This window comes from Gymnodraco acuticeps, unplaced genomic scaffold, assembly GCF_902827175.1.
Source record: "Gymnodraco acuticeps unplaced genomic scaffold, fGymAcu1.1, whole genome shotgun sequence".
NCBI classification, from domain to species: Eukaryota; Metazoa; Chordata; class Actinopteri; order Perciformes; family Bathydraconidae; genus Gymnodraco; species Gymnodraco acuticeps.
In genome coordinates this window covers 4,354,191-4,374,151 of record NW_022989755.1, presented here as the reverse complement: position 1 = coordinate 4,374,151, position 19,961 = coordinate 4,354,191, and the positions used below count along the sequence as shown (strand labels likewise).

General features: G+C 40.4%; 21 non-coding genes across 21 annotated transcripts; all 21 read right to left on the bottom strand.

Moving 5' to 3' along the window:
• Nucleotides 1-12,969: 12,969 nt before the first annotated feature.
• On the bottom strand, nucleotides 12,970-13,042 carry trnar-ccu. The gene has a single exon. It is a non-coding gene; the product is annotated as a tRNA-Arg (tRNA).
• Nucleotides 13,043-13,287: 245 nt separating this feature from the next.
• Nucleotides 13,288-13,360, bottom strand: trnar-ccu. The gene has a single exon. It is a non-coding gene; the product is annotated as a tRNA-Arg (tRNA).
• Nucleotides 13,361-13,604: 244 nt separating this feature from the next.
• On the bottom strand, nucleotides 13,605-13,677 carry trnar-ccu. The gene has a single exon. It is a non-coding gene; the product is annotated as a tRNA-Arg (tRNA).
• A 244-nt stretch (nucleotides 13,678-13,921) lies between these two features.
• On the bottom strand, nucleotides 13,922-13,994 carry trnar-ccu. The gene has a single exon. It is a non-coding gene; the product is annotated as a tRNA-Arg (tRNA).
• Nucleotides 13,995-14,238: 244 nt separating this feature from the next.
• On the bottom strand, nucleotides 14,239-14,311 carry trnar-ccu. Its single transcript has one exon. It is a non-coding gene; the product is annotated as a tRNA-Arg (tRNA).
• Nucleotides 14,312-14,556: 245 nt separating this feature from the next.
• On the bottom strand, nucleotides 14,557-14,629 carry trnar-ccu. Its single transcript has one exon. It is a non-coding gene; the product is annotated as a tRNA-Arg (tRNA).
• Nucleotides 14,630-14,874: 245 nt separating this feature from the next.
• On the bottom strand, nucleotides 14,875-14,947 carry trnar-ccu. The gene has a single exon. It is a non-coding gene; the product is annotated as a tRNA-Arg (tRNA).
• A 398-nt stretch (nucleotides 14,948-15,345) lies between these two features.
• On the bottom strand, nucleotides 15,346-15,418 carry trnar-ccu. The gene has a single exon. It is a non-coding gene; the product is annotated as a tRNA-Arg (tRNA).
• Nucleotides 15,419-15,663: 245 nt separating this feature from the next.
• trnar-ccu lies at nucleotides 15,664-15,736 on the bottom strand. Its single transcript has one exon. It is a non-coding gene; the product is annotated as a tRNA-Arg (tRNA).
• Nucleotides 15,737-15,981: 245 nt separating this feature from the next.
• On the bottom strand, nucleotides 15,982-16,054 carry trnar-ccu. The gene has a single exon. It is a non-coding gene; the product is annotated as a tRNA-Arg (tRNA).
• A 251-nt stretch (nucleotides 16,055-16,305) lies between these two features.
• trnar-ccu lies at nucleotides 16,306-16,378 on the bottom strand. The gene has a single exon. It is a non-coding gene; the product is annotated as a tRNA-Arg (tRNA).
• A 244-nt stretch (nucleotides 16,379-16,622) lies between these two features.
• Nucleotides 16,623-16,695, bottom strand: trnar-ccu. Its single transcript has one exon. It is a non-coding gene; the product is annotated as a tRNA-Arg (tRNA).
• Nucleotides 16,696-16,939: 244 nt separating this feature from the next.
• Nucleotides 16,940-17,012, bottom strand: trnar-ccu. Its single transcript has one exon. It is a non-coding gene; the product is annotated as a tRNA-Arg (tRNA).
• A 246-nt stretch (nucleotides 17,013-17,258) lies between these two features.
• trnar-ccu lies at nucleotides 17,259-17,331 on the bottom strand. Its single transcript has one exon. It is a non-coding gene; the product is annotated as a tRNA-Arg (tRNA).
• Nucleotides 17,332-17,579: 248 nt separating this feature from the next.
• On the bottom strand, nucleotides 17,580-17,652 carry trnar-ccu. The gene has a single exon. It is a non-coding gene; the product is annotated as a tRNA-Arg (tRNA).
• Nucleotides 17,653-17,897: 245 nt separating this feature from the next.
• Nucleotides 17,898-17,970, bottom strand: trnar-ccu. The gene has a single exon. It is a non-coding gene; the product is annotated as a tRNA-Arg (tRNA).
• Nucleotides 17,971-18,214: 244 nt separating this feature from the next.
• trnar-ccu lies at nucleotides 18,215-18,287 on the bottom strand. The gene has a single exon. It is a non-coding gene; the product is annotated as a tRNA-Arg (tRNA).
• A 245-nt stretch (nucleotides 18,288-18,532) lies between these two features.
• Nucleotides 18,533-18,605, bottom strand: trnar-ccu. Its single transcript has one exon. It is a non-coding gene; the product is annotated as a tRNA-Arg (tRNA).
• A 246-nt stretch (nucleotides 18,606-18,851) lies between these two features.
• trnar-ccu lies at nucleotides 18,852-18,924 on the bottom strand. Its single transcript has one exon. It is a non-coding gene; the product is annotated as a tRNA-Arg (tRNA).
• Nucleotides 18,925-19,169: 245 nt separating this feature from the next.
• Nucleotides 19,170-19,242, bottom strand: trnar-ccu. Its single transcript has one exon. It is a non-coding gene; the product is annotated as a tRNA-Arg (tRNA).
• Nucleotides 19,243-19,790: 548 nt separating this feature from the next.
• trnar-ccu lies at nucleotides 19,791-19,863 on the bottom strand. The gene has a single exon. It is a non-coding gene; the product is annotated as a tRNA-Arg (tRNA).
• Between the last annotated feature and the right edge of the window lie 98 nt (nucleotides 19,864-19,961).

The following is a 19,961-nucleotide window of genomic DNA, read 5'->3' as shown; positions in this document are numbered from 1 at the left end:
ATACTGGGTGTATATACATTCACTCCGCAGCTGCATATAATCAGCTCATCACAGGCGTTCTCTTTAACCTATTACATTTCACCTCATTCTCCAGCAGCCAATCAACGTGCTCAGTGGCGGTTCTAGACCAATTTGACTGGGGGGGCCACTGGGGGGCCAGTTATTTTCTGAGGGGGGCACAATAAATGCAGGACGAAAAAGAGAACTAGACAGTATGAAGTAATTGCGCATAAGAAAACAATGCAATACAGCAGGGGTGCCCAATCCTTGATCGCGATCGACCGGTCGATCGCGGGGAGATTCCCAGTCGATCGCGAAATGTGTCTAAAAATAGAACAACAATATTCTGTTTTATCGTTAATGTCCTATAACATAATCTTCCTGTGCCAGAATAATGCACTTGAACGCATCAAAGCTTTGTGATTGGCCGGCGTGACGCCATGTGTCGGGGTGTGGCTGGTGCGCAGGCAGTGGGCAGTGCACTAGTTCGCTAACGTTGTCCGTGTCAACAGGAGTGACTGTCCGCACACACACAAGACCGCAATTATGGCAGAAGCAAAACATATATAATTGTCACTCCGAGTGGGAGGATGATTATTTTTGTATCTATTCCAATTCAAAGTCCATCTGTCTCATCTGCAATGCGAGCGTAGCTTTATCGAAGAAGGGTAATTTAGGAGCGGCATTTCAAAACAGTGCACAAACGCTACGAGACGGAATTCCCTCCTAATTCTGCCCTACGCTCCCAAAAGGGGAGGGGCCTGAAAGGACAGCTAAATGCACAGCAGTCCATTTTCACCCGGCCCAACAACAAGAGCAAGGCTGCTACCATAGCATCTTATCGTGTCAGTCACGTTCTTGCGAAACACATGAAGTCTTTCAAAGACGGCAAAGTTGTGAAAGAAGCATTCCTGGAGGCTGCCGACGCGCTTTTGGGGGACAGTAAAAATAACAGTAGCATTTCAACAGGTTTTTGATATAATAAAAACTCAAGTTAGATACCGTTATTAATCAGCTGTAAGTTTTAGTTTGTTTGAACTTATTCATTATAATTATTGTACAAAATGGTATAAGAATGCAAACTGAAATTGATTATAGTCTATCTATTATCAATTCAGGTTAAGAAACTAGTGTTGCTTGCATCCTATTTTAAGAGGCATTTATTTTTATAATCTACTAAAATGCAACAAAAAAAGGGTTTGATTCTATTAATTTTGTCTTTTTTATTGCACTTTGGCTGCAGATTCCTGTGTAGCTTCAGATCTGAGTTGTCTTATTAGTAAGCCTAATTTTTACTTGTGTAGCAACACTATTTTTATATAATGGCAAAGAAAGGGTTCAGAGTATTTTCTTTTTTCCTGTGTCATATGTGGCAGCACTGTTCAATGTTTCTTGAATACATTACCCACTGTAGTATGTGACGTGTGAATAAACTCCAACTCTCTATCAACAACACTGTTGTGTAACTTCAGTTAAATACGTGTATGTGTGTATATTAGAAAGAGGTAAGATAAAGGATCTGCAGTATTTTATGAAGTATTAATCATACAAAGGTCAGTTTTATACAAGTAGAAGTGTGTATTTACCTGGTAGTAGGCTGTCAGTAATGGCTACGCCTCTCTATTTGGACTGGTAGATCTCGGCAGACTGGCAACTTTAAAAATAGCTCTCGGTTCAAAAAAGGTTGGGCACCCCTGCAATACAGTTATTGGTATTTGTTTCAGTACACTTATTTATTTCAGATAGATCTTATAGTTATTACAGTTAGCTTCAGCTTAAGTTATAGTGCAATGTTTGCACTAACACATTTAACATTTAAAAAAAAAAGAAATTGTCATTGTTAGGGGGGCCACAGGGGGGTCAGAGGTCAGTGTTAGGGGGGCACTGGTCCCCCCTGCCCCCCCTAGAACCGCCCCTGAAGGTGCTGCAGTCAAACTATAACATGGTTCTCCTCTCTCCTGCAGTCAGCTGTGATTTCAGGTGTTCATGCACCTTATCATACTGTATGGCATGTGTCAATAAATGTTCAAACAAAATTAATTCTCTCCTCATCGAAACATCATGTGTTGAAATAAACAACTGCAGTTCAAAATAAAAAGTGAATTGCCTAATATTTTTGTTGTGGAATCAATTAATGTCTTTCTTTAAAGGCAAAAACATGAAAAAGCTAAGAAAAAAAACTATTGAATACAATATATTTGGTGCAACTTAATTTATAAATGGTTGTCAACTTAAAAACGTGTGTTCACAATGATGGTAATTAAGTACATACAACCTAAAATTCCTTTTAAATCATACGGTAAAACTAGTCGGAACAACTTAATATTTTGAGTAATCAACTTCAAAACGTGTGTTTATGCAACCAATTATTAAGTAAGTGGTAATTAAAAACACCTCTGATTGTAGAGGAAAAGACTTCTCCCCTAACTCAAATAACTTTGTTGCTTTAAGACAATTTCATTAGAAGTTGTCTTAACTCAATAAACATTGATGCAAACTGTTGCGTTGATTTTCTTTGTTGAGCCAAGGCATTTGTTTTTAGAGTGTACTTTTCACTCTTCCTTTCTCCTCTCCTCTCCTCTCCTCTCCTCTCCTCTCTTCTCCTCTCCTCTCCTCTCCTCTCCTCTCCTCTCCTCTCCTCTCCTCTCCTCTCCTCTCCTCTCCTCTCCTCTCATTACCTCCAGCCCAGTGAGTCTGGTTTGATCTCTGCCTGATGGTGATCTCTCTCCCCGAGCACTGACAGGTACGATGGGCTTCACATCCTTCGACTCGGCGCACGATGACTCAGGCAGAGTGATCAGAAAGTGCGATGCTCTCTTCTCTGTAAATGAACAGGCTCAGATATATGGAGAGTGGAAAACGAAAAGCAAGTGGGGGCAGGTGGAGACATGGGAGCCAAAGTAAAGTGAATACAAGAGTATGTATCCATAAATGTGTGTTAGAGCAGTGGTTCTCAAACTGTTTTCAATAATGTACCCCCTTTGAAAAAAAAATTCAACCATGTACCCCCTGATCAGCGCAAAAAAAATTGTTAGGGAAAAAATGCCTATATAAAGAGGTACAGTACAGCGCTGCACCATCAGTGTCTGATTTATTAAAACAACAACCTTGTTAAACAGCATTAACATATGCATAATGCTATACTTTGCGGCCACACGCCGTTGCCAAGCAACGCTTATTGTTTAGGTCCTTTGATAAGCAGGCAGTCATATAATTAACTAGAACTAGCTAGATCTGATAGATTTGGACATAAACGCGAGTGAAGTCTAACCGGACGCGAGAGAGAGAGATATCAGAGATCAGATCAGCTGCTGCTGACGGAGAACACGCAGCTCTGCATGATCACAGCTCTGTCCGCTGTGACGGACCGTTGAGCGGAGCAAAATACACTAAGAGTTATACCTAACACACTTAGCTAGTTTATCTACTCTGGAACTAGCTAGTAATACATATATTTATTCTTTACTGTCGGGTCACTTATTACAGGTTCAGCGAGCTGCACGAGACTGACGAGCTGTCAGGAGAGGGAGAGGAAAAGAGAGCACCCCGTTTATTGTTCCCATTTTATTATCCAGAATTACTGTAAACCTTTGAATAAAGTAGTTAATCTACTATTAGTAGATTGTTTAAATGCATTAATTACGTTTCTTTTTTCATTAACATAAAATAAATCTCACGTACCCCCTGCAGTACTCCAACGTACCCCTAGGGGTCCGCGTACCCCCATTGAGAACCACTGTGTTAGAGAGACAGATTAAAGACCAAACAGTAGAGACAAACAAACAAGATGACTTCAGCCGCTGTGTCTTCCAGGAACAGAAGTTTACTGCAAGTTTGTGGATGTGTTTCTTATTACAAATCATTATACCTTTTTTTTCTTACATGGCATGTTCTTTTACATGTCTGCAACTAAATAACTTTTGAGACTGTCGACACTATCGTAAAAAGCATCTTGCTGTCTCAGTTGTAGCTTTTATACCTTGCAATCATCCATATATACTAAGAAATGTTTCTATCAATCTATTCCTCACATTGACACTTCTGCATTGAAGTTGAATGTCCTACCAAAGAGGCAACATATTCAAATCAACAAAATCCCATGCTTTTTCTTTAATGCCGTGCTGTTTTTGGTTGCAACAGTGCATTTCAACTAAAATGTTTTGCTTTTCTGAAAAAAATCTAGATCGAACATGATGTGAATAAACATAACATCCTTTCTTTCCATGTCAATATAGCCAAGACTTTATTTTTTGCAAACAAATTATATTTACGATAATCTGCCATAATGCCGATTCCAAATGTTGGCATTTTTAAGAATGTTTCGTTGAATGACTGGATTATTGGGAGACTAGAACCTAAAAGACAGAGAGATAAGGCAAACAAATCTGAAGATGGGCATACAGGGAAATCTAAAGAATCAGGAAAAACAGGAATAAGAAACACTGGAAATGGGGCAATGCATAGACAATCATGGCATAGGAACAATGGCTCTGGGCCTGTATATAAAGATTATGTAGTTAGAGTAATCATGTAATCAGACGATTTCAGGGCAGAAGGCAAAGGCTGGATCTTTACATGAGAAGAGTTAGTGGTATGGCAGGAAAATAGTTTGCAGCAGCTGGGACAGACCCGCTCTTGCAAATTGTGTTGCGTTTTTCACATGTAAGGGATGAAAAAAAATGAAAAAAAGGAATAAGAAATGATCTCATGTTGCTAATCACAGCTTGCATTTGTGTATTTAGTTAAACAGGCCCTGGAGGAGGGAAATGTTCTCCCTGATTACAGCATATATCTCCCATAAGTAGCATGAGCAGCAATGATGTAGGTGACATGCTGTAACCCCTCATGCAACCAACCAAACACATTGTCTGGAATCTGGCGCTCTATTTAAGCTGAAACATATGCCATCTCTCCCTCTAATGCTGTGCTGCTGTGCTGCTTCTGTACCACTGCTGCTTTTCTGCCCACCACCACCCCAGCATCTGCACTGGTAAACACTGTTTTTGAGCAGCTGATCAAATTCATAATTTGCACTCTTTCAGTTTTCTGAAATTAGAAAGAAGAAAATAAATAAACTAAACTGTGAGTTTGGTTGTATTACTTTAAAAGAGAGGACAGGACCAACGTTTGTCTATAGCCAATATTTACAAGTGAAAAGTTGTTTGGTGGGCGTACTCTCAAACTGACTGATTTAGTGAGCAGGTGGATGAGTGTGTTTCTGTAGCAAAAAGAAGAGGGAGATGTCCAGTGAGTCTGTAGAACACGCTAACTAACTCTTGAGGAATTGGTCTTGTCTCTAAAAGAAGGAATACTATCTTTCCTGTCTTACACACCCAATCACACACACACACACACACACACACACACACACACACACACACACACACACACACACACACACACACACACACACACACACACACACACACACACACACACACACACACACACACACACACACACACACACACACACACACACGTGTACAACGCTATCAGTTGTCAGAGTTGGTTTGTATAGACTCAGATAAGGGTGCCCTATCGTATCGTCTCCCTTAAAGTGCAAACACCCACACACCCACCCACACACACACACACACACACACACACACACACACACACACACACACACACACACACACACACACACACACACACACACACACACACACACACACACACACACACACACACACACACACACACACACACACACACACAGTGTAAGTCATGACCCTCCACTTATCACCTCCTATGTACTGTAGTGATATATCTCGTCTTTATTAAAAGTTTGCATCATCAACTGTCTTGGGTGAAGTATTGATCAATAGCGAATTGTTAAGGAAATCAGTCTGTTAAAAAAATGTCAACACTAAATCCACTTTTTGAGATGGTAATTTACATTTACAGTCCCATAGTGTTCATTACAACACAATGTTATTTTCCCTTTTTTCCAGAGAGCATCAACATCAGTAGATTACAGTAACATGGCTCAGACAATTTGATGCATTGGGACTTTACCTTGGTTATTTTATCTCTAAAAACAATACAAGAGACATTTCAGATAGTGTTGCTGTTTTAGGTTTAATGAGATTTTTGTTATTTTCTAATACAACTCAACACATTAGAGAAGCTTTACTGAGTGAGAATGTAAGTGCAAAGTCACAAGTACATTTTCTATTGGATATATATGTAGGATATATCCATCCCTTCTGAATTGCCCTTGCTCCAGAGTTCCACCCTAACCGAAACATTTTCTTACTAGATTTTTCATATTTGATAATAACTATTCAACGGTCCTTAGGAAGCATGTAAAATGCATTGTACAATAAAAAATCAATGTCAAGCCCAGAGGCAAGAAGCTATTTCTCAAATGTTTGGGTTGACGATAGACCTGACGTGTGACCGAGGAGTCTGTATACTGTGTTCACTTTCACCTACAAAACAACCTCACACATTTCCCCTGCCACTGACAGATACCTCAAAAACAATGTGTGTGTGTGTGTGTGTGTGTGTGTGTGTGTGTGTGTGTGTGTGTGTGTGTGTGTGTGTGTGTGTGTGTGTGTGTGTGTGTGTGTGTGTGTGTGTGTGTGTGTGTGTGTGTGTGTGTGTGTGTGTGTGTGTGTGTGTGTGTGTGTGTGTGTGTGTGTGTGTGTGTGTGTGTGTGTGTGTGTGTGTGTGTGTGTGTGTGTGTGTGTGTGTGTGTGTGTGTGTGTGTGTGTGTGTGTGTGTGTGTGTGTGTGTGTGTGTGTGTGTGTGTGTGTGTGTGTGTGTGTGTGTGCGCTGACAGACAATGACTGTGGTCCGCATGAAGGTTGCTGTTTCCCCGGACCCACTGGGTCGAAATCATTGTTCTAAATGTTCTAATAGTTGCTGCTTCTTTGCTGATTTCCTCTGGGGTACAAACTGGAATTGACTTTGCTCATCCCATGATACATCATATGTTGTTTTTGTTTTTTTTCATTCTTTACTCTTGCCAGTTCTCTCCTAAAGTACCTTACAACAAAGTCCTATTGATTTTGATCCCTGTATATCACCACCTGTTAAACAGGGCCATGTTTTCCGCTTTGTTTTCTTTCTGTTCTGTCGGTTTGTCTTATTTTGGATATGCACAGTCTTAAAAATATCTTTAATTATTTAAATCTACACCCTTACACATACCAACTATTAAAAGAACAGTCAGAAGAAAGCACATAACCACGTAGAAAACCCCACTGAATGATAGGTAGACCGATATGGACATCCATTTTCAACAGTTTACTTTGCTCCTTTATGCTGACATTTATGCTGAAAAGACAACAAGATTAAAATGCTCAATTTGGGTTAGACTATGGATAGAGAGGTGTCATCAAGTAATTCACACAGTTCTATAAATTGATCACACGATACAAGTTGTGTGCTCACAATTCCGCCGACTGAAATTACACCAATCACGGTCTACCTGTTGTTTGGTGTGTTGCTTTGTGCATTCAAGAAAAAGTCTTCATGGCGTATGTGTCAAGAAAATGAAACTATTTTTAGTGAGCAAAAACGGCACTTCTACTGATAAAACTGTCTTATTTCCAACTGAGAATCCACCACAGCCTCTGTTAATACCATCCTAACTACAATCTTCCTTCTCTTCTCTTCTCATTGGCGGCCCTCCTACGGCATAGCAGAGGGCTGAACCTCATTTTAGCAGAGCTCAAAAACTCCAAGAGGGGTAAAGATCCGGCTGATAATAAGCCTGCTCTTGGCTACTGGGTCAGTTGGGTGGGACTGGTTAATTAGACGGCTACGGTTATGGCTTCTGTAGCCTGGAGAGTGTGTGTGTGTCAGTCTTGTTGGCAGAATGGAGAATGTCTGTTCACACTTTGCGAAGATATGGTGTGTGTGTGTGTGTGTGTGTGTGTGTGTGTGTTGTGTGTGTGTGTGTGTGTTGTGTGTGTGTGTGTGTGTGTGTGTGTGTGTGTGTGTGTGTGTGTGTGTGTGTGTGTGTGTGTGTGTGTGTGTGTGTGTGTGTGTGTGTGTGTGTGTGTGTGTGTGTGTGTGTGTGTGTGTGTGTGTGTGTGTGTGTGTGTGTGTGTGTGTGTGTGGCCTGGTTCCTTGGCTGTTCCGTCTGTGGCTCATCGTGGGGTTTTTGTTAATTTGCTGTAGTAATCTTTGCCAAAACACCCCAGGATTGTCACCTTGGAAGGACAAGAGGAGAGGCAACAGTGTGTGCTTTATAGTGTCGTTCACAAGACGTCAGCAGCTCGACACCCGCTAATCACAGCTGCGGCTTTCATCTAATGACCTACAGTGTCTTTTCAGGCAGAAATCAAGAGCTGATTTACTGTCACAAGGTGGCAGTGCGTGTAGAAGACTTGCTGTTGCTTTGTCTGAGGCTGCATCCTCAGACCAATGATGTACCGGCTGTGTACACACAACCCAGACGTGCTACACCGAAATTGCTCCCCGAAAAACTAATTGAGAGACTGGAGCTCCTCAGGATTGGAGCCTCTGGTCTAATAGAGATTGGTGACAGTTTGGAAGGGATGAAAAATCAGGCTGATCCATATGGAGCTGAGGAAAAGGCCACATGAGGTGCAGGACGTATAACCACATCATTCTTCATCCCTGCTTTTCTAGAAATTAGGTTTATATACTACTAATAAGTTTCCCAAACACACTGTGGTAAGAAACATAATCGCTCCCTAGGGTATTTTCATAGGCAGCATTTTTGTACTGCATGGGAGTCGTAGAAGTTCACCTACAGGAACCTCCAAATCTCACTTATTCATACATCACTGCTCATTTAACAAGAAGGGTTATTTACACGAGAAAGCTAATACAAATATATAACCGTGGAAAGGCTAGATTAGAGGACTTCTTTTGGAGGCGTGTGGTGTAGTGGGTTGTGCATTGGTGTTCGGATCAGGGGGTCACAGGTTCAAACCCCACTGCAGTCAGCATGTAGTTGTCTCCCTGGGCAAGATACTTCACCCCAAATTGCTCCTGTGGGGATTGTCCACAGTATTGAGTATGTAAGTCGCTTTGGATAAAAGCGTCTAACAACAGGTGACATGTAATGTAATGGTTAGGGCCAGGTGAAATCGTCAGAAAAATTCACGGGACAGGAAGAGACTTGGTTGCTAACAAGTTTGCTGGATCATCTTAAAAGGAAATAACCAGCACGAGCATATACATATACATATACAAATAGTGGATATTGTCGTAAAACAAACATCCTATTGATACATTCAGGACATTTCTGCAACATTATTACAGTATTCCCTTGTTTGTTCGATAAAAACATGATTTGAGCATTACTTTTCCTCAAAAAGGTTTATTTTGCTGAGGTTTCTAGAAAAATAAAGCCTAGTTTATTCAAAAATTAAATGAGAGGAGAGCAAATGAAATGTCTGTAATTTGCGAAAAAAAATGGGTCCTTGGTAATTAAGATATAATCTGTGTCATTAAGAAAAACTTCCCTGACAACCAAAACTGTCAGCGTTACACCCAAAAGTGATGATGTATTATCAGTCCCAGCTGTTTTTGAAAGTGTAAAGAATCTTTCTCAAAGGGAAAATAAAGACATTTTTCACATACGCTGTATTTTTGTGTTTATTTGATTTCCTTTTTTCTCGAAAAAATGGTCTGGATCTGGGCTTCCTGAATGGCCGAGCTCATTCCCTTCCAGAGATGGGCATGATTGTGGGAAGTGAGCCTGAAGATTGCTGAAGTAATTAACGTTCCTGCTGGCTGGCAGATCCAATCGTCTCGGATAGGAGGGGAAAGGAGTTTTTGCCTACACACGCGCTGGCACACACTCAGAAACACACACAACAGATTCTCAAATGCAAAGTTTAATTGCGTACTGTAGCACAATAAAATGTGTCCTCATATGCACAGACAGCTGTCACACTCAGAGTGTTGTACTGCTTTGATGATTTAGTTAATGTGATAGTGGAAGGCAAAACAACCAGAGCGTCTGTCGTTTACGTCACGCTTCTGCATGTATGTCAGTGAAATAGTAATGATGTTGTTTGTTTGGTTTGGGCATCTCCCTTTAATAAAGCTATCATTATCAGAAAGCCAGTGTGTGTGGGGAATCTTTTTGGATGCTCATGGGAGTTTTTTATCCCCATATTTTCCTGGTTTTCCCCATCATCATCCTGCAATGCATTTTGTAATCCTTTTTCTTTCCTGTTCTGCCCTCTTTAGCTTTCACTCTCCTATCTCTCCCTCTCCTCTTTCACCGTGTCTTCCTTCCCATTTCTTCTCTCGAAACCACCTCATCTACTTCCTCCTCTCTTATAACTTATTCTATCTCCGCTCTGACAATTCTCAGACATCTCCTTCACCATCTCTAGTTTCCTCCTCCTCCACACAAAAACTCTCTGCCATTGTCCCGAATATGTATCTGCTTCTCTTCATGCTTCTCCCTCTTTCCTTCCTCCCTCTCACCAATGAATGAAAATCAGGTCGGCCATTTATCTCAAGGTGACTCCGAGCATCTGGAGCCGCTATTTGTGAAGCAATATATTCACAGGCGGGAGGAGGTGTGAGGAGTCCTCACTCAGGTTGTGGCAAATTGCCCTGTCAAAGTTGCTGCTCTTTGTTTACATACATAAATGCTGTTTATGTGAGCTAAAAATAATTTACAAACCAAGTATTTATTAATTTCACCTTTGATATTATTTCAAAAGAAGTGTTGCACAGTTCTGGCAAAAGGGTTTAATATCCCTGGTGGAAAATGACAAGTGCCGTGTGTATGTGTGTGGGCTTAAGTGAATACATGAATAATGTTTTGCTTCAAAGTTGGTCCTTATAGACTCCTCCCGGACATGAATATTAATTTTCATGCTGGTAAGGACTCCTTATTGTTCTTCATCTCTGACTTTGCTCCCCTCCTCTTTCGCCTGAATTTGATTCCACATTACAATGAGTGCTTGTTTGTTAGAAAAACATTGTTTGAATGTGTATGGGATTATATGTTTATTTAAGGGTGAGTGCTGATGTCAATGTATCAGTGTCTATGTGTATTATGTGTGCAGCCTGTCCCAGGTGCTCCATTGATGTTTTCATATGCACGACCCTCATCTTTCATCATTAGGCATGACAGGCCCTTCATCAATCCTGATGCAACCGCAAATAACACACACAAACAGACACACGCTCACACACACACACACACACACACACATGCAGGCATTACAGTATGTGACAGGATTGCCTGCAAGAAATCCTAATCACCGTTTATGTTTTTGAAGTAATACAAAATAAATACTGAAATCATATAAATATGATACTCAATTAAACCCAAATTCCCACATGGTCATTTGCAATAATACTACCAGGTTATACTGTAGTATTGTATGTCAAAGAATTAAGAAAAAACAACGGGGTAGTATCTTGAAAAAATAAATAAAAAAGCATAGTATAGATTAAAATGTCGAAAGCACTCATTGTATAGTATGTTGAAAAGATTATATTGTATGTTGCAAATATAAAGAAAATACATAATAAAGTTAGTCAGAAATATCAGAAGACATGCAATAGCATAGTATTTTGTCCCAACCAATCAGAGCACACTGGGCTCACAGGGAGGGGGGGGGGGGAGCTCCAACAAGACGTTTAGGACAGAGACTTTCAAATCAAATCAAATCAAGTTTTATTTATATAGCACATTTATAAACGATTTTTGGTCGAGCCCAAGTGCTGTACATATAATAAAAATAGCCTACAGTAGAAACACCTTACAGCAAATACAACAGCCCAGATTGTTCAGAATATCAGTATGAGAAAAACGACACCCTCTGTCCTTAGACCCTCACATCGTACAGGAAAAAACTTCCAGGGAAAAACCCACAGTTTAAGGGGGAAAAATGGGAGAAACCTCAGGGAGAGCAACAGAGGAGGGATCCCTCTCCCAGGACGGACAGACGTGCAATAGATGCCGTGTGTAAATCGAAGAGATAATACATTTTACAGCATATAGACCGAATGTTAGGAAATGCATGTGTCTGTAATAAGAAGATGAATCCACGAGGATGTCAGCTACAATCCTGTGGAAGCCATCAGGGAAGCAGCATGACGAGACCCAAGGCAGGACCTCAGAGACAGGTTCAGCCACGACCCGAAGTCCACGACTTAATCCAGAACTCAGGATAGAGGATCCAAGACACAGGACTACAGCAAGAGGATCTGCCTCGACTCCGGATCCCGGCGTAGATATAGATACAAAACAAGAAAAAAGATTTGGCTGGGTTAATCGGAACAAGAGAATACACAGACACAGACAGAGAGGGAAAAGGTCATTGGATAAAAGTTATTCTTGATAACCCTCTAGAAAGATCTCATGAACTTCCCCACTCAATCTATCAAGACCCGAGCAGTTCTATTAGATATAGGATAAGAAACAGAGATAGGGAGCACAAAAACCTATCTCTTCGTCAGATGCACTCCCCCGCTTATCTAAGCGACTCTGTACCCCGTTACCCTCTACAAGGCCATAGACCAGCAGAGGGAAAATGGGGGGTGGGTAAGGGTAAGGGTTTTTAAGAATAAACCGCAAGGGTCTAAAGGGAAAAAATATGAAATATAAGGTACTATATTTTAAGTAATCCTATCTACTATTCCTATATTCGAATAATGTATATACTATTTTAAAAATACTTTATGAAATCCTATGTTATGTTATAAATATTAAAATAAAGAACTAAATGAATAAATAAATAACTGAATAAATAGATCATTAAACAAAAGCCAGAGAGAAAAAGTGAGTTTTAAGTGTTAATTTAAAAAACTGAACTTTACAGAGATGCTGTATGAGAAACCAATGTGAGTTTGGAAAATTGCACGATATAAATCTATTTTAGTAGACCTCAACAATGGAATTATGATCAGTAGAAATGGCCATAACATGGGACCTTTAATGAAGGGTGTGCTTTAAAACCTCTGAGTAGGACACATATTAAACCCCTGCATCACAGTTATACAAAGCAATCACCCCAGATGGGACTCGAACCCACAATCCCTGGCTTAGGAGGCCAGTGCCTTATCCATTAGGCCACTGGGGCAAAAATATTTGCACCAAATATGACAAAAAACGACGATGTATACTGTGTAGAGAAATATCCAAAATAAAAGCTACAATCCTGAAAGGTTTAGGAGAAATATCATTGTAAAATCCCTGAAATACCATAGACATGCCTATGGGAGAATGTGTCATCTTGCAGAAGGCCACTTTTCATGAAGGGTGTGAGTTCAAACCACTGACAAGGTGAAACGCATTAAACCCTTCATCACAGTTATACAAAGCAATCACCCCAGATGGGACTCGAACCCACAATCCCTGGCTTAGGAGGCCAGTGCCTTGTCCATTAGGCCACTGGGGCAAAAATATTTGAACCAAATATGAGAAAAAATTACGATGTATATTGTGTAGAAAAATATCCAAAATAAAAGCCACATTCGTCAACCTTTTAGGAGAAATATTATGGAATAATTCATGCCAAATATAGTAATCCTATGGGAGAATGTATCCTCTTGCACAATGAAACTTTTACTGAAGGGTGTGCTTTAAAACCTCTGAGTAGCTGGCACTTATTAAACCCCTGCATCACAGTTATACAAAGCAATCACCCCAGATGGGACTCGAACCCACAATCCCTGGCTTAGGAGGCCAGTGCCTTATCCATTAGGCCACTGGGGCAAAAATATCTGCACCAAATATGACAAAAAACGACGATGTATACTGTGTAGAGAAATATCCAAAATAAAAGCTACATCCTGAAAGGTTTAGGAGAAATATCATTGTAAAATCCCTGAAATACCATAGACATGCCTATGGGAGAATGTGTCATCTTGCACAAGGTCACTTTTCATGAAGGGTGTGAGTTCAAACCACTGACAAGGTGAAAAGCATTAAACCCTTCATCACAGTTATACAAAGCAATCACCCCAGATGGGACTAGAACCCACAATCCCTGGCTTAGGAGGCCAGTGCCTTGTCCATTAGGCCACTGGGGCAAAAATATTTGCACCAAATATGAGAAAAAATTACGATGTATATTGTGTAGAAAAATATCCAAAATAAAAGCCACATTCGTCAACCTTTTAGGAGAAATATTATGGAATAATTCATGCCAAATATAGTAATCCTATGGGAGAATGTATCCTCTTGCACAATGAAACTTTTACTGAAGGGTGTGCTTTAAAACCTCTGAGTAGCTGGCACTTATTAAACCCCTGCATCACAGTTATACAAAGCAATCACCCCAGATGGGACTCGAACCCACAATCCCTGGCTTAGGAGGCCAGTGCCTTATCCATTAGGCCACTGGGGCAAAAATATTTGCACCAAATATGACAAAAAACGACGATGTATACTGTGTAGAGAAATATCCAAAATAAAAGCTACAATCCTGAAAGGTTTAGGAGAAATATCATTGTAAAATCCCTGAAATACCATAGACATGCCTATGGGAGAATGTGTCATCTTGCAGAAGGCCACTTTTCATGAAGGGTGTGAGTTCAAACCACTGACAAGGTGAAACGCATTAAACCCTTCATCACAGTTATACAAAGCAATCACCCCAGATGGGACTCGAACCCACAATCCCTGGCTTAGGAGGCCAGTGCCTTATCCATTAGGCCACTGGGGCAAAAATATTTGTACCAAATATGACAAAAAACGACGATGTATACTGTGTAGAGAAATATCCAAAATAAAAGCTACAATCCTGAAAGGTTTAGGAGAAATATCATTGTAAAATCCCTGAAATACCATAGACATGCCTATGGGAGAATGTGTCATCTTGCAGAAGGCCACTTTTCATGAAGGGTGTGAGTTCAAACCACTGACAAGGTGAAACGCATTAAACCCTTCATCACAGTTATACAAAGCAATCACCCCAGATGGGACTCGAACCCACAATCCCTGGCTTAGGAGGCCAGTGCCTTGTCCATTAGGCCAACGGGGCAAAAATATCAAAACCAAATATGAGAAAAAACTACAATGTATACTTTGTAGAAAAATATCTAAAATAAAAACTACATATGTCAAAAGTCTAGGAGAAATATCATGGTAAAAAACCCTGCAATACCATAGACATGCCTATGGGAGAACGTGTCATCTTGCACAAGGTCACTTTTCATGAAGGGTGTGAGTTCAAACCACTGACAAGGTGAAAAGCATTAAACCCTTCATCACAGTTATACAAAGCAATAGAAATATTAAGGAATAATTTATGCCAAATATAGTAATCCTATGGGAGAATGTATCCTCTTGCACAAGGTCACTTTCACTGAAGGGTGTGATTTAAAACCTCTGAGTAGCTGGCACTTATTAAACACCTGCATCACAGTTATACAAAGCAATCACCCCAGATGGGACTCGAACCCACAATTCCTGGCTTAGGAGGCCAGTGCCTTGTCCATTAGGCCACTGGGGCAAAAATATCTGCACCAAATATGACAAAAAACGACGATGTATACTGTGTAGAGAAATATCCAAAATAAAAGCTACAATCCTGAAAGGTTTAGGAGAAATATCATTGTAAAATCCCTGAAATACCATAGACATGCCTATGGGAGAACGTGTCATCTTGCAGAAGGCCACTTTTCATGAAGGGTGTGAGTTCAAACCACTGACAAGGTGAAACGCATTAAACCCTTCATCACAGTTATACAAAGCAATCACCCCAGATGGGACTCGAACCCACAATCCCTGGCTTAGGAGGCCAGTGCCTTATCCATTAGGCCACTGGGGCAAAAATATTTGTACCAAATATGACAAAAAACGACGATGTATAATGTGTAGAGAAATATCCAAAATAAAAGCTACAATCCTGAAAGGTTTAGGAGAAATATCATTGTAAAATCCCTGAAATACCATTGACATGCCTATGGGAGAATGTGTCATCTTGCAGAAGGCCACTTTTCATGAAATGTGTGAGTTCAAACCACTGACAAGGTGAAACGCATTAAACCCTTCATCACAGTTATACAAAGCAATCACCCCAGATGGGACTAGAACCCACAATCCCTGGCTTAGGAGGCCAGTGCCTTGTCCATTAGGCCACTGGGGCAAAAAATATCTGAACCAAATATGAGAAAAAACTTACGATGTATACTTGTGTAGAAAAATATCCAAAATAAAAGCCACATATCGTCAACGTTTAGGAGAAATATCATGGTAATAATTCATGCAAATACATAGTACATGCCTATGGGAGAATGTATCCTCTTGCACAATGAAACTTTTCATGAAGGGTGTGAGTTCAAACCACTGACAAGGCTGACAGCTATTAAACCCTTCATCACAGTTATACAAAGCAATCACCCCAGATGGGACTCGAACCCACAATCCCTGGCTTAGGAGGCCAGTGCCTTATCCATTAGGCCACTGGGGCAAAAATATTGCACCAAATATGACAAAAAACGACGATGTATACTGTGTAGAGAAATATCCAAAATAAAAGCTACAATCCTGAAAGGTTTAGGAGAAATATCATTGTAAAATCCCTGAAATACCATAGACATGCCTATGGGAGAATGTGTCATCTTGCAGAAGGCCACTTTTCATGAAGGGTGTGAGTTCAAACCACTGACAAGGTGAAACGCATTAAACCCTTCATCACAGTTATACAAAGCAATCACCCCAGATGGGACTAGAACCCACAATCCCTGGCTTAGGAGGCCAGTGCCTTGTCCATTAGGCCACTGGGGCAAAAATATTTGAACCAAATATGAGAAAAAATTACGATGTATATTGTGTAGAAAAATATCCAAAATAAAAGCCACATTCGTCAACCTTTTAGGAGAAATATTATGGAATAATTCATGCCAAATATAGTAATCCTATGGGAGAATGTATCCTCTTGCACAATGAAACTTTTACTGAAGGGTGTGCTTTAAAACCTCTGAGTAGCTGGCACTTATTAAACCCATGCATCACAGTTATACAAAGCAATCACCCCAGATGGGACTCGAACCCACAATCCCTGGCTTAGGAGGCCAGTGCCTTATCCATTAGGCCACTGGGGCAAAAATATCTTGCACCAAATATGACAAAAAACGACGATGTATACTGTGTAGAGAAATATCCAAAATAAAAGCTACAATCCTGAAAGGTTTAGGAGAAATATCATTGTAAAATCCCTGAAATACCATAGACATGCCTATGGGAGAATGTGTCATCTTGCAGAAGGCCACTTTTCATGAAGGGTGTGAGTTCAAACCACTGACAAGGTGAAACACATTAAACCCTTCATCACAGTTATACAAAGCAATCACCCCAGATGGGACTCGAACCCACAATCCCTGGCTTAGGAGGCCAGTGCCTTGTCCATTAGGCCACTGGGGCAAAAATATTCGAACCAAATATGACAAAAAAACGACAATGTATACTGTGTAGAGAAATATCCAAAATAAAAGCTACAATCCTGTCAAAGGTTAGGAGAAATATCATTGTAAAAATCCCTGCAATACCATAGACATGCCTATGGGAGAACGTGTCATCTTGCACAAGGTCACTTTTCATGAAGGGTGTGAGTTCAAACCACTGACAAGGTGAAAAGCATTAAACCCTTCATCACAGTTATACAAAGCAATCACCCCAGATGGGACTCGAACCCACAATCCCTGGCTTAGGAGGCCAGTGCCTTATCCATTAGGCCACTGGGGCAAAAATATTTGCACCAAATATGACAAAAAACGACGATGTATACTGTGTAGAGAAATATCCAAAATAAAAGCTACAATCCTGAAAGGTTTAGGAGAAATATCATTGTAAAATCCCTGAAATACCATAGACATGCCTATGGGAGAACGTGTCATCTTGCAGAAGGCCACTTTTCATGAAGGGTGTGAGTTCAAACTATTGACAAGGTGAAACACATGTAATCCTTAATCAGAGTTATACAAAGCAATCACCCCAGATGGGACTCGAACCCACAATCCCTGGCTTAGGAGGCCAGTGCCTTGTCCATTAGGCCACTGGGGCAAAAATATTTGAACCAAATATGAGAAAAAATTACGATGTATATTGTGTAGAAAAATATCCAAAACAAAAGCCACATTCGTCAACCTTTTAGGAGAAATATTATGGAATAATTCATGCCAAATATAGTAATCCTATGGGAGAATGTATCCTCTTGCACAATGAAACTTTTACTGAAGGGTGTGCTTTAAAACCTCTGAGTAGCTGGCACTTATTAAACCCATGCATCACAGTTATACAAAGCAATCACCCCAGATGGGACTCGAACCCACAATCCCTGGCTTAGGAGGCCAGTGCCTTATCCATTAGGCCACTGGGGCAAAAATATCTGCACCAAATATGACAAAAAACGACGATGTATACTGTGTAGAGAAATATCCAAAATAAAAGCTACAATCCTGAAAGGTTTAGGAGAAATATCATTGTAAAATCCCTGAAATACCATAGACATGCCTATGGGAGAATGTGTCATCTTGCAGAAGGCCACTTTTCATGAAGGGTGTGAGTTCAAACCACTGACAAGGTGAAACGCATTAAACCCTTCATCACAGTTATACAAAGCAATCACCCCAGATGGGACTCGAACCCACAATCCCTGGCTTAGGAGGCCAGTGCCTTATCCATTAGGCCACTGGGGCAAAAATATTTGTACCAAATATGACAAAAAACGACGATGTATACTGTGTAGAGAAATATCCAAAATAAAAGCTACAATCCTGAAAGGTTTAGGAGAAATATCATTGTAAAATCCCTGAAATACCATAGACATGCCTATGGGAGAATGAGTCATCTTGCAGAAGGCCACTTTTCATGAAAGGGTGTGAGTTCAAACCACTGACAAGGTGAAACGCATTAAACCCTTCATCACAGTTATACAAAGCAATCACCCCAGATGGGACTCGAACCCACAATCCCTGGCTTAGGAGGCCAGTGCCTTGTCCATTAGGCCACTGGGGCAAAAATATTCGTACCAAATATGACAAAAAACGACAATGTATACTGTGTAGAGAAATATCCAAAATAAAAGCTACAATCCTGAAAGGTTTAGGAGAAATATCATTGTAAAATCCCTGAAATACCATAGACATGCCTATGGGAGAATGAGTCATCTTGCAGAAGGCCACTTTTCATGAAGGGTGTGAGTTCAAACCACTGACAAGGTGAAACGCATTAAACCCTTCATCACAGTTATACAAAGCAATCACCCCAGATGGGACTCGAACCCACAATCCCTGGCTTAGGAGGCCAGTGCCTTGTCCATTAGGCCACTGGGGCAAAAATATCTGAACCAAATATGAGAAAAAACTACAATGTATACTTTGTAGAAAAATATCTAAAATAAAAACTACATATGTCAAAAGTCTAGGAGAAATATCATGGTAAAAAACCCTGCAATACCATAGACATGCCTATGGGAGAACGTGTCATCTTGTACAAGGTCACTTTTCATGAAGGGTGTGAGTTCAAACCACTGACAAGGTGAAAAGCATTAAACCCTTCATCACAGTTATACAAAGCAATCAAACCCACAATCCCTGGTTTAGGAGGCCAGTGCCTTGTCCATTAGGCCACTGGGGAAAAAATATTTGCACCAAATATGACAAAAAACGACGATGTATACTGTGTAGAGAAATATCCAAAATAAAAGCTACAATCCTGAAAGGTTTAGGAGAAATATCATTGTAAAATCCCTGAAATACCATAGACATGCCTATGGGAGAATGTGTCATCTTGCAGAAGGCCACTTTTCATGAAGGGTGTGAGTTCAAACCACTGACAAGGTGAAACGCATTAAACCCTTCATCACAGTTATACAAAGCAATCACCCCAGATGGGACTCGAACCCACAATCCCTGGCTTAGGAGGCCAGTGCCTTGTCCATTAGGCCACTGGGGCAAAAATATTTGAACCAAATATGACAAAAAACTACGATGTATACTGTGTAGAAAATATCCAAAATAAAAGCCACATTCGTCAAAGGTTTAGGAGAAATA